The 12,433-nt window shown below is 39.5% G+C and overlaps 1 protein-coding gene across 2 annotated transcripts in view; it reads left to right on the forward strand.

The window, feature by feature from the left end:
• The first annotated feature begins 791 nt into the window (after positions 1-791).
• LOC126997945 (E3 ubiquitin-protein ligase ZNRF1-like) overlaps positions 792-12,433 on the forward strand; it is a 92,309-nt gene continuing 80,667 nt past the window's right edge. For both annotated transcript variants that reach the window (XM_050859200.1, XM_050859201.1), the window contains exon 1: positions 792-1,034. The gene's annotated coding sequence lies outside the window, so the exon portion shown is untranslated. The remainder of the gene's footprint in view (positions 1,035-12,433) is intronic.

The following is a 12,433-nucleotide window of genomic DNA, read 5'->3' on the forward strand; positions in this document are numbered from 1 at the left end:
CGCTATCATATTTTTTTTTCTCTACTAACCCTCAAACCTTCCTGAAAGCCACAGAAAAAAGTATAAAGATAAAAAAGTGTGCATATATCCATTAACTAATTGCACTGACATGTTAGTACTCCATAATTATATAGATTTCATAGTTTTAATACGACAATTTTGGCTTATGATGTACGATATTGGTCACTGGCATCTGATCACGCAGGTGCGAGTTGCCAAAGTATGATTAAATTTGCACAAGAAATTACCTTTAGCCACTCACATATCCACCTGGACACGCAAAGCAGAGATGATGTAAGCAGTGGACGAATTCTTTTACATCAATTTTATCGTACATGAGGATAAAAAGGCTAAATTAAAGACATCAACCGTCTGGCAGGGGGGGGATGGGAGTACTGAGTTTCCAGGTGCTATATAATTCAACACAACCATCATGTAGTTTGTATACGCACTTCGCCTACATATAAAAGGGAACTTAAGATTAGCAATTAACGATTTCTTGCCCCAAATCTGATGATACGTTAGGGACAGGAGTTGAAAATGACTGTCAATCTCAGAGCAGAGTTGCCAGCTAGGGGTCCATACCACACCACAACCTTTCTCATTTACCTCAATAGCCACCTCGCCCACAAATAAAACTGGATATTAGATCAGCGATTAATGATTTCTTGCCGTAAATCTGATTATACGCGAGGAGTAAGAGAGAAAAAAACACTTTCCATCGGGGGTTTGAGTTGCCAGCGAGTGTCCATTTAACTAACCCAACAACATAACCTTCATCATAGTTGTATATCCACCTCGCCCACATAAAGAGGCGATAAGATTAGCAACTGATATATTTTGGTTCAATATTCCCTATGTGGCAGCCGGTGTGTGGGGGCCCGTCCGTATCAGTCCTTTGTGAGCTGTGAGGGGGTGCGCCATGTCAGGTGTTTGGCTCTGGGAATATTACCTTTTCCTCGTTAATTAGGGAAGGATCCACCTCCATACCCAGGTGAAGGAGGCCCCGCGCACCCCAAGGAGGAGCTGACCAGGTGATGAGGGCTGAGAGGCTTCCGTTAACGCGTGGGAATAGGGAGGAAAAAATACGGGAAAGGTTGTGGTTGACGAGCCTAAAAAAACGGGAAGGTTGTGGTTGTCGAGCCTAAAAAAGGAAAGAAAAGGCTGTCATGTCGAGCCTAAAAAAGAGGAAAAAAAAGGCTGTCATGTCGAGGCTAAAAAAGAGGAAAGGTTGTGGCTGTCGAGCTTAAAATAACGGGAAAGGTTTTGTTTGTTGAGCCTAAAATAACGGGAAAGGTTGTTTGTGGTTGTCGAGCCTAAAAAAAAAAAAAAAAAATATGCTGTCATGTCGTTTTGTGTGTCTGACGTGTGTTCGTGTGTGCGTGTGTCACCTGTCCCCCCCCCCCAAAAAAAAAAGGTCAAGGGAAGGTTAGTGTAAGGTACTGTGGGGGTCATCCATGTATCATTCCTCTTCCTCTTGCTGCTCCTTCTCCTCTTGCCTCTTTCTTTTGTTCTCCTCTTCGTCTACTTCAGTTATTCCTTTTGTCCTTTGGTCTTGTCTTTCCTCTTCCTCTTGTTGCTCCTCCTCTTGCCTCTTTTTGTTGTTTTTCGTCTTCCTCTTGTGAAGTTCCTCTTGTTCTTCTAGTCTCGTATCTTTCTTCTTCCTCTTATTACCCTTCCTCTAACTCGCCTACAGTTCCTCTTGTCATCAAAGGTTAGTGTACAGAGGGTAGGTCTCATAGCTCACCTTCCTCTTGTTCTTCTTTGTTCTGCCTTTTGTTCTTTCTTCCTCTGTCTTTCCCTATTGTGCTGTTCCTCTTTGTCTGCTCCTAGTGCAGGGTCCAGGAGGTAGGTCAGATGCATATTTCCTCTTTCTCCTCATGACCTCTTCCCATGTCTCTGTTGCTCTTCCTCTAGAATTACACCCAAGTCACCTGAAGGGCTGACACTTGTTCTAATGAATTTTAAAGTGTTCATAATTTTTTAACCATTGGTCTCAGGGTTATGAGATTTGAATATCTGATTAAGTGGTAACATTGAAGTGATAGGTTACTGTTTTAGTATCAAATTACTATTTCATCAGTGATTGGTTTATGTATTAGTGGTGATAAGTTTGTGTTAGTGGTGGTAGGTTACTGATTTATCATCAGTCCTTAGCAGCGATGGGTTACTAATTTAGTGGTGATATATTTTACTGTTTAGTGATTTATATTGATAGGTTACCACTATAGTGGTGATATGGGCTATTATGGAAATAATGGTAGTCATTTCCCCACCAAGGAGGGTAATATTAATGTTGTGCTGTATTTTATTTCTCTGAATGCAGTACAGTAACTATTGGCATCTAGAAAAAAAAAAAAGTTATGCATAAAGTTTGAGTACAGTCTAGCATGTTGTATTTTGGCAGGGGGAGGTCGGGTTAGATATAGTTAGGTTTGGTCAAGTCAGGTTAGGTTTGGTTAGATTTAGTTTTAGTAAATTTCTTGTATTTCACCAACTTCATTTAGTTACCTATATACCATTTCTCGCCAGTCACTGCCGCAACATGCTGCCACCATGCTCGACAAAACAGGTTATACTTAAGGATCAAAATTAATTAAATCTAACAAATTAGATTAAAACTAACCTCTAGCAGGGGGGCCTCACCCCCCTTGACTGCCCTACCTGCTATGAGGGGCTTTGCCCCCATTGACCCACCTTACTTTTTAGTTCGCAAAAAAATATTGCAGAAATTAGTAATTTGCAACTGAAACAATACTAAGAAATGTTGAGTATGTTGAGAACTATCAGAAAAAAGGGTATTATTGTAGGAGTACACCAGTCTAGAGATGGCTTTTCTTACCCTGACCATTAGAAAGAGCTCCGCATTCTGAGTAAATTCATCCCCATAAACACCCCCTAAATCATTTAAAAAAAGTGTTGACCAACCAAGTGAAGTTGGTGAAAGACTGGAGCAATACCTTTAGTTTTGTGAGATTTGCTTAATTTAATATCTTATGATAAATATATATGTGATATGCTTCACACTATGCTGTTGCTGTGAATGGGGTGAAGGCTACCATCATTTCCATATTCCCTGCCATATATTTCTATTTTAGTGGTAACAGACTACTATCTTTGGAGGTGATAGGTTGCTGTTTTGTTGGTGATAGGCTACTATTTAAGTGGTGATAGGTTACTGTTTTAGCCCACATAGATTAGTATTTTAGTGCCATTGTTGCTATTTTAGTGTCAATAGGTTATGTACTACTTTAATGGCATTAGATTACTATTTTGCAGTGGTATGTTACTGTTTTAGTGAAGATAGTGGCAATAAGTTAAGAATTTAGTGCCAATATGTTATTTTTGTAGTTCCCATACGTAGGTTATTTTCAGCAGTGAGAAGTAATTACCTCAGACTGCATAATTACCAAAATTAAAAGATATTTACTCACAGTTAAAGGGAAATAGATAGAATAGAAAATGTGAAATATAGCTTCTAAACGTGATCCTAGTTTCCGTGGTAACCATACTACTGCCACTTGCAGCATAGTGTATGCACTATGCACCCCAACTTTCCCTTTACCCTCCCTCACCCTCTACCCAGAATCACTATAATCTTGCCATTGATTTTAACGTCTTACCTTGATTAATATGATTTATGCTTTATGTTTTACTTTTTTCTTCAAATACAAACACAAACAGCCAACCAACCAACTAGTACCAGCGTGTTCCTTTTTTTTTCCCCCCGTTTAGCTTCCTCCTTTACCATCAAAAAGAAAGATTGCAAGAAGGGATTGGAGATCAGTGGGCAAGTTTGTTTAGCATCAGGTATACACAGATGTGTTTTTTAGTCTTTAATTCTTAGAAGCGGAAGTCGATTTATGGACCCTTGTTTACTCTGAGCCCAGGAAGATTAGATAAGCTTTTACCTTCTGGGTATGGAAGTGTTTATGGGGGGCTATACACCCATGACTCATCTGGTGTTGTATAAAGCGTGCCAGGTCTCATTATTTAATCATTCACTGTCTTCTGATATTTTTTTCACCTCTATACAGTATTTTAACCTTCCTTCATGTAGGGAGTGAGTTAATTGTTTACAGTAATAGAGAAATAACTTTAAAACTTGTTCCCAGCACTAAGAAATGTTGAAATACTCTATGGATATCAAAACTGAGATATTAGAAGAAAAATTATAGAGTGGAGGAATATTTCAGAGAGAGAGAGAGAGAGAGAGAGAGAGAGAGAGAGAGAGAGAGAATTGTCAGGGAAAGGATTGAATGTCTTGAGAGGATATACCGGAACAGGGTAAATTACTCTTCTCTTTAGGCCACAACTTTGGGAAATATTGATACATAAATGGAGGAAACAAAGCAGCCACTACACTATTTTTATTTATGACTTTGGCTGTGAGTTCAAGGATAAGAAGGGTAATACTACAAGAAAAAAGCAATAGAAAGCAGTAATGGGCCAAGGACACGGAACCTATCACACGCCAAATCTTAAGCATCGAGACTTAGGTGACGGTGCAAGTCCGAGTCATGTATTGTGACTAAGCAGCATTCGTACCTGTTACACTAAGCAGACTCAACACCATTGTCACTGGACGCGGCCTTGTGCAACACCTATTATGTTGGCGCGGGGAAGTGCAAGGGTGTATTGTGCTGTGTGGGCTGGGTGTGTCTGATGCCTGTGGACTGTGCTTGTGTGTGTGTGTGGTTGATTTGATTGTATGTGTGTGATTTGAGTGCATGAATTTTTTTGTGTGTTTTAATTTAGTACCGTATACTTATTGAGTTTGTTTGTATGATTAAGTCATGGTCGTTCCCTCCCTCCATATCGACGTGTATCCAGTTTCTACTTCTCTCGTGAATGCTCTTTGCTTTAACCATCGCTTGATTTAGGCTGTTCGTTTTGCTAATAGTTCAGTGTGGTGAGCTCTATTTCTTTTTGTGTGTGGCAACCCCTATTATTTCTTTGAGCACCCCTTTTCACCTTTGCTAACTCACCTCCTCCCACCTACACCTCAGAAGGGTTGATAATCGCTTATTAGAATTTTTCCTTCCTGCCTGTGTGTGTGATTTCATTCTGTAAGTCTTGATTCTTAATATTTGAGAAGAGCTTTATAGTTATAGACATTTTTATACTATTGCACACCCTCATCTGAAATCTTAGGCAAATAATTTATGTATAGTATAGATCAAGCAGCAACAAAAACCTTCGCTCAGCAGTCGAGTGTTGCGAGACAATGGTACAAAAAAAATTGACCTCATTGATAAAACTCTCACATAACACAGAATCAATTTAACTCAGCCTTCTTTGCAAACCTCCTACTATACGTTAAATATTACATGATAAGAAAACATTTAAAATTATTCTTTAGTAGCTAACTATCACATCTTTTTTCCATCATCTTGAGATTAAGAGGTAGGATTTTCTAGCAATGAAAAAATTTGCATGGATTTTATTCTTTTTGTTGTTCAGCATCACTTTGTGCATCTCTTTTGCTTCTGGACCCTGAAATCGCCTCCCTACATCCATATTTCCTCTTCCCTTCGACTTGAACACCTTGAGGAGGGAAGTGTCAGTATGCCTCTCCAACTGAAGTCAACCATCCATTTAGAATACTTCCACTATCATCTTTGTAGGAGCAGCACTATTTTTCTTCTTGACCTTGAGCTGCCTTGACATCAGGAACACAGATCAGCTAACAGCCAAGGCCAGGAATAGTGTACGTACATACAGGCTTCCCAAGACTAAACACACCCTGCTTTCACCAACAATAATCGTCCTTCCTTGAAAATTATGCTGGAAAGTTGCTATAACGTCGCATCACCAAAGCAGCCGAGGGAGGAATTCAATTATGCATTTCTTGAAGGGAGGAGGAGGAGTGTATAAGAGGGAGAAATAGGAAGAGGAAGGAATAGAAAGAGGTGCATGAGACGGAAGAAGAGGACGAGAAGCAGAAGTAGCTGAATTTAGTGAGAGCAGGAGGAGGAGGAAATGCAGAAGTGGAATAAGAGTAAGAAGCGCATTGGGTGAGTGGAGGAAGAGATGTGGAGGTGCTGAAAGAGATAGAAGAGGTGCATGAGTGGGGAAAGTAGAAAGAGGTGGAAGTAAGATGTAGAAGAATGCAATAATGATAGGAGGAGGTGGATGTGGATGGATGGACAGTAGGAAGAGGAAAAGGTGATGCAAGAGTAGCAAGTAGCTGGTTTTTTTTTATGAGTAGCTGGCTTTTTTTATGAGTAGCGGGCTTTTTTTATGAGTTGCGAGCTTTTTTTATGAGTTGTGAGCTTTTTTTTATGAGTTGCGAGCTTTTTTTATGAGTTGCGAGCTTTTTTTATGAGTTGCGAGCTTTTTTTATGAGTTGCGAGCTTTTTTTATGAGTAGCGGGCTTTTTTTATGAGTAGCGGGCTTTTTTTATGAGTAGCGGGCTTTTTTTATGAGTAGCGGGCTTTTTTTATGAGTAGCGGGCTTTTTTTATGAGTAGCGGGCTTTTTTTTTATGAGTAGCGGGCTTTTTTTATGAGTTGCGAGCTTTTTTTTATGAGTAGCGGGCTTTTTTTATGAGTAGCGGGCTTTTTTTATGAGTTGTGAGCTTTTTTTATGAGTTGCGAGATTTTTTATAAGTAGCAGGCTTTTTTTATGAGTAGCGGACTTTTTATTTATGAGTTGCGAGCTTTTTTTTATGAGTAGCGGGCTTTTTTTTATGAGTAGCGGGCTTTTTTTTATGAGTAGCGGGCTTTTTTTTATGAGTAGCGGGCTTTTTTTTATGAGTAGCGGGCTTTTTTTATGAGTAGCGGGCTTTTTTTATGAGTTGCGAGCTTTTTTTTTATGAGTAGCGGGCTTTTTTATTATAAGTAGCGGGCTTTTTTTATGAGTAGCGGGCTTTTTTTATGAGTTGCGATCTTTTTTTTATGAGTAGCAGGCTTTTTTTTTATGAGTAGCAGGCTTTTTTTTATGAGTAGCGGGCTTTTTTTATGAGTAGCGGGCTTTTTTTATGAGTAGCGGGCTTTTTTTATGAGTAGCGGGCTTTTTTTTATGAGTTGTGAGCTTTTTTTTTATGAGTAGCGGGCTTTTTTTATGAGTAGCGGGCTTTTTTATTCTAAGTAGCGGGCTTTTTTTTCACATTTGTTACCTTTTTTATGCCCTCTGCTGTAAAAAAAAAAAAAGAATGGCAGTAAGAAGAAAGTGAATGAATGGAAAAATCAGGAAGAGGAGGACTGGAGGAGGAGACACAATAAGGATAGGAGGAAGTGGAAGTTGATGAACAGTAGGAGCAGAAGAGATGAAGGCATGTAAGGAGGAGGAAGAGGTGACGCAAGATGAGGGGGTAAAGAAACAGGAAGGAGCTGGATGAGTGTGTGGTTCAAAGAGTTCACCACCAGTATGAAGCAAAAGCATGAGGAGGAGAGAGAACCCATGAGGCAAGAATCCATACACATGCTGCTTATAAATACCCTGCCTTGAAAATGTGTGGTCTTGGAAGTGGTTGCTTGGTTCAGTTTTTTGTTTACTTATTTTCCGAGTGATGTAGATATGTTCATGCGAAGGGCGAGACACTTAGAGCATTATTATTAAACATTTTGGCAGCCAAGCACAAACGTTAGACAAGGCTTTCATAGGAGTTGTGGGCATTTCCATGGGTAGTTATATGGCCATGGTGGTAGTTTGGGAAAGGTTCCGTGCCATGAACATGAAAAACACACTAATGAGAATGCAATTAATCTTTTTTGGAGGTCTTATGAAATAATTGATGAGAGGTGAAAGCTACATGAATCTGGGCCTTAATCTCACAAGTTGCAAGTTATGGTTGTTGATTTGTTGATACTGATTATATTTTTAAGTCTCCTGTTCAAGTAGTAATTTAATTAAAACTGACAGGTGAGAAAAGAGAGGTTATAGATGAATGGTCCCGCCCTATTTATGCCACTGTTGGTTTTCTCAAGTTTTATTTTACATTTACTTATTTATTTGTATGTGTGTGTAAGGTTGAGAGGTACGGTATCTTATGAGTGACACTTGAAAGTATATATATTTTACTGTAGATCATTGTTTATTTTTTGTGGGTGTTTGTGGTGAGTTGGATGACACATGTGACTTTGAAGAATTTATATTTCACAGATTTGCTTCTCTCTATAGTGAAACCAAATTGTCGAGTCCGTTTTGCCGTTGGCTCCCACGGGTCCATTTCTCCCCTCTGCTGTGCCACATAGTCCCAACACCTAGCTTTTCCTCTCATGTGTTACCTATAGCTTACATATGAGAGGAAGAGATAGGTGTTGGGACTGTGTGGCAGAGCAGAGGGGAGGAAAGGACCAGCAGGAGCCTACGCCAGACTGGCCTCGACATATTTGGAAGACTATAATTATAGATACGTTCAGCATGCAAGTAATATTTTCCCTTCTTATAAAAGGAGAGCTGGGGATTTTCTGATTTCCGAATAAGAAACATAAGCTGATTACCTCTTGAATAGATGTGTTGAGTGGTCTACATAAAACCTTTTAATGGTAAATATATCTTCAATGCTCAGTACACGGCATATCATTATTATTATTATTTTTTTATCTCCTGCTGCCAAGTGTTAAAGCTGGAACACAAGATGCTTCTGTTGGGTCATTTAGCATCATTATCATCACCATCAGCCATTTTTTGGTCCACTGAAAGGCATTTTCCATACTCACTATATGCGCCGTACATTTTTACTATACTCCCACCAACTCCTATAGCCTTGGAGCCTTGTTAGAGGACTGGCAGGGTGTAAAGATCTGTGGTAGGGTGTGGTGTGTGGAAAGGTATGAGAGGGGGATTAGAAGATCTTGGAGGTGTGTGTGTGCATGTGAGTGTATACATATGTGTTAGGTGGATTTGGCAGGATGTGTGAACGGTGACATGAGTGCATAGGTGTTTGGAGCATTTCCTGAAGTAATGAGTTGTTAATGGAAAAAATCTTGTCAAAATTAATTAAATTTATTAATATTTTGTTAATTTATTTTTCGTATCTCAGCTACAATAGCAGTCATAACCTATATACATATTGGCCAGTCTACTTATATACAGTTCTATGGGAGTGGAGGGAGAGGACAGTGTAGAGCAGACAGGTAACAGATGCATTGGAGGAGAAAGTTTTGAAAGGAAGAATTGTGAAAATGGTGGCAAAAAAGGCTTGGTAGATATGGGTGTGGAATGTGGCACAGCAATCACAAATACATGCAGAATATATGAGGTATGTAAGAGGTGTGTGTGGTGTGTCAGGAGAAAGTAATGAATGTATGTGAGGTTTGGTTTGGGTACAAAGTGAGGGAGTGATTGAATGGGTGAAGTGTGGTGCTTTGAAATGGTTTGGACATTTTGTTAGAATGAATAAGGATGATTTTGTGAAGATTGTGTAAAAGGGCAGAATTAATGTACAAATAGCCTTTAATACATTCTTAATGAGGATGGCACACCTGTCTGAAACGTTGCTTAGTGTTGAATCTTGAGGGGGGGGGGTGTCAGGGAGGGACCGCCAGTGAAATGGATCAATAGAGTGGATGAGTATTGGAGAGCAACAGGAGGCAGGGGATTGAGTGTGGTAAGAGGGAGTGCCAGAATAGGGAAAGTTGGAGACACTTCTGCCATAGCCACATCCTTGAGGCAAGTTCCATTGAAAGAAGAGTGATATATAAACAGAAACCACAAATAGAGGCAAGTAACTAGATAGCCAGTGAACTGTCTGATTTGACCATGGCTCAGACCTTGGTTGTGGATTTGTCACTAAGAGAACTATCTATTGGTGTCTGCTTTAAACCAGAATATTAAAATGTTTTCTTAAGGGACTCCACACATTACGTATATATACTGTACGACTTATAAATGTATGATGTAGACTACTTCCAAGGGACCTATCTGTTAGTTGGAGGTTGTCTTCTTCTTCTTCTTCATCTTCATCTTCATCTTCTTGTTCTTGTTCTTCTTGTTCTTCTTGTTCTTGTTCTTGTTCTTGTTCTTGTTCTTCTTCTTGAACATTTTTATTTTCTCTGATGGCATTGGACAGGCTATGAGTTTCTACATTTTTTGACAATTGTATACTTTCTCCTCCCTAATGTTCATCCTACTCATCCCTTCTCATCGTAATTTGAGCTTGTGTGCTATAAAAAAGTATATGATTTCAACCACATATGCAGTGCATTGGCTAGGATGATGTTGCTCCTTCTTGAAACGACTCATGCTACAGCTAACAGGTCAATTTCTTTCCTCTTTTGTGGTGTCAGATTAGTTACAAAAAGGCTTAATAGTGAGTCAGCCTTCAATGAGTCCTCTGTTTGCAGGATCAGTGGGGTGGGTGGGGGAGGGGACAACTCAAGGTCATGTATATGTTGTGAGAGAGAGAGAGAGAGAGAGAGAGAGAGAGAGAGAGAGAGAGAGAGAGAGAGAGAGAGAGAGAGAGAGAGAGAGAGAGAGAGTTAGTTATATAAAAATTATATATTAGAAGTCTGTTGGTGCATTAATTCATATTTTTACCATTTTTTCTAACGAGGAAGACTTAAATGTAAAGAAGAGTTTGTTTTTTATTGATTTATTTGGCATTTTGTTTACATATTAATTTTGTTTTCACATTCACAGAAAGACAAAGTAAGACAAAGAAAAATGTAAAGGAAAATATTAAGAAAGACTTATAGGCAGTCATGCTCTAAAGAATGGCTTATTAAGATGTAAAAAGTCATAAATGAAAGACAGTAAGAAATGCATGTTAAGAAACCCATACAAAGACAGACATACAAAGACAGACACATAAAGGAACATTAAAACTAAAGCACAAAAAAACCCATTAAAATAGTAATAGTTGCATTGGAGGAGAAAGTTTTGAAAGGAAGAATTGTGAAAATGGTGGCAAAGAAGGCTTGGTAGATATGGACGCATAGAGACTTATAAACATAGACATATATAGCAAGACATAAAGAAGACGTATAGAGAAAGACTCGTAGAGACAAACAGAGAGACAAATAACTAATCTCCATTTTACTTCTCTATCATGGGTTCCCAATCAGTGGGTCGTGACTCCTTGGGAGGTTGAGGAGGAATGGCTGGGGGGTCACGAAGCCCTCCTAAAAATGGCTTGGGAGAATGATTTTAATAGCTGATCGTTTTGAGATGGTTTTCTTTTTTTTTTTTTTTTACAACAAAGACAGCTCAAGGGCACAAAGAAAGGAAACAATGATAAAAAAAAGCCCACTACTCGCTGGTCCCTTTACTACTCTGGTGCTGTATGTTTCTGCTGGGGAGTGGTGAAAGGGAACGTCTGATATCTTTTGGGGCAGGAGAGTATCAAGACGCCTCTCCTGAAATTCACCTCTTCATTGGCCACTCGATCTTTGCGCTCTATTACAAGAGCGGCACTTAGCGGGATTTTTTGTTTCTATTTATTTTTCCCTTTGAGCTGCTTCCTTTACTCTGAAAATAAAAGTCAGGGCTGGGTATGGGTGAAAATTAATGTATTAGTTATTGTGTACAGGAAACTGCTGATATGAGGTGGTCACATGAGTTTCGAGATTTTTGGGAAGAGGGTCGCGAGTGGAAGAACATTGGGAACCACTGATCTAAATTAATCACAACACACCATGCTGAGAAACACTTTCACTCACCATCAAGTGAATCACGCTCAATAAAGGCACATTTTATCCCCTGGCTGGCAACCCTCCCTGGCAACACCCTAGCTTAAGAAAAAAAAAGCAATGTTTATTATGGCTCCTAATCTATAAGACACGTGTGGTGGGGGGCGCATCTCCATGCATTTTTACGCCTGCCTCTGCCATGTGTTTAGGTTTTGTATTAAGAAAACACGCTAAGCCTCGTTGAAGTTTACTGGTTTCACTTCTTAGCTGTGAGGATGGACGGCACTGAACTTGTTGGCATTTCTATTTACTTTCTTTTTCATTGCTGGCTGCCAAGTATTTCCAAGTGATTATGCGGTGCTTATGTCGAGCCTCATCGGAAGTTTATGTGATTGCTCTTCAGACCTGCCGGTATGACTGGCTTTTAATCCGTAGGTCATTTTGCAGTTTGAGTTGGATTGATAAAAATATGACACCATGCCAAGCCACACTCAGCCTTCCCCAGCACAGTGAACTCTGTCATGAGTTTAAAGAGAAGCAGTTAATATTATTTTTATTTGACCTGAAATAATAAGCAATCATCTTAATCACACCAGACTAATTTTGCAACACTGCTTGGCCTAGGAAACTTAAAAACCTTGATGATGTATAGCTGCTTGGGTGAGTTAGATAGGGAGCAAATGTGAGAAAAGACTGAGGGTTGTATTGAACGAAATGTAAAGGGTATGATTTATTGATTTGATATAAAGTAAAGGTAAAGTTGGGGGCATAGGGTATAGCTTCACATGGCCTTGGTGCTCATTTCTGTTGCATTGACCCCTAAGCCTGTGGTGGGTAAGATCCTGGTGCCCTGGGACT

Source organism: Eriocheir sinensis, chromosome 13 (genome assembly GCF_024679095.1).
Source record: "Eriocheir sinensis breed Jianghai 21 chromosome 13, ASM2467909v1, whole genome shotgun sequence".
In the NCBI taxonomy this organism is placed as follows: Eukaryota; Metazoa; Arthropoda; class Malacostraca; order Decapoda; family Varunidae; genus Eriocheir; species Eriocheir sinensis.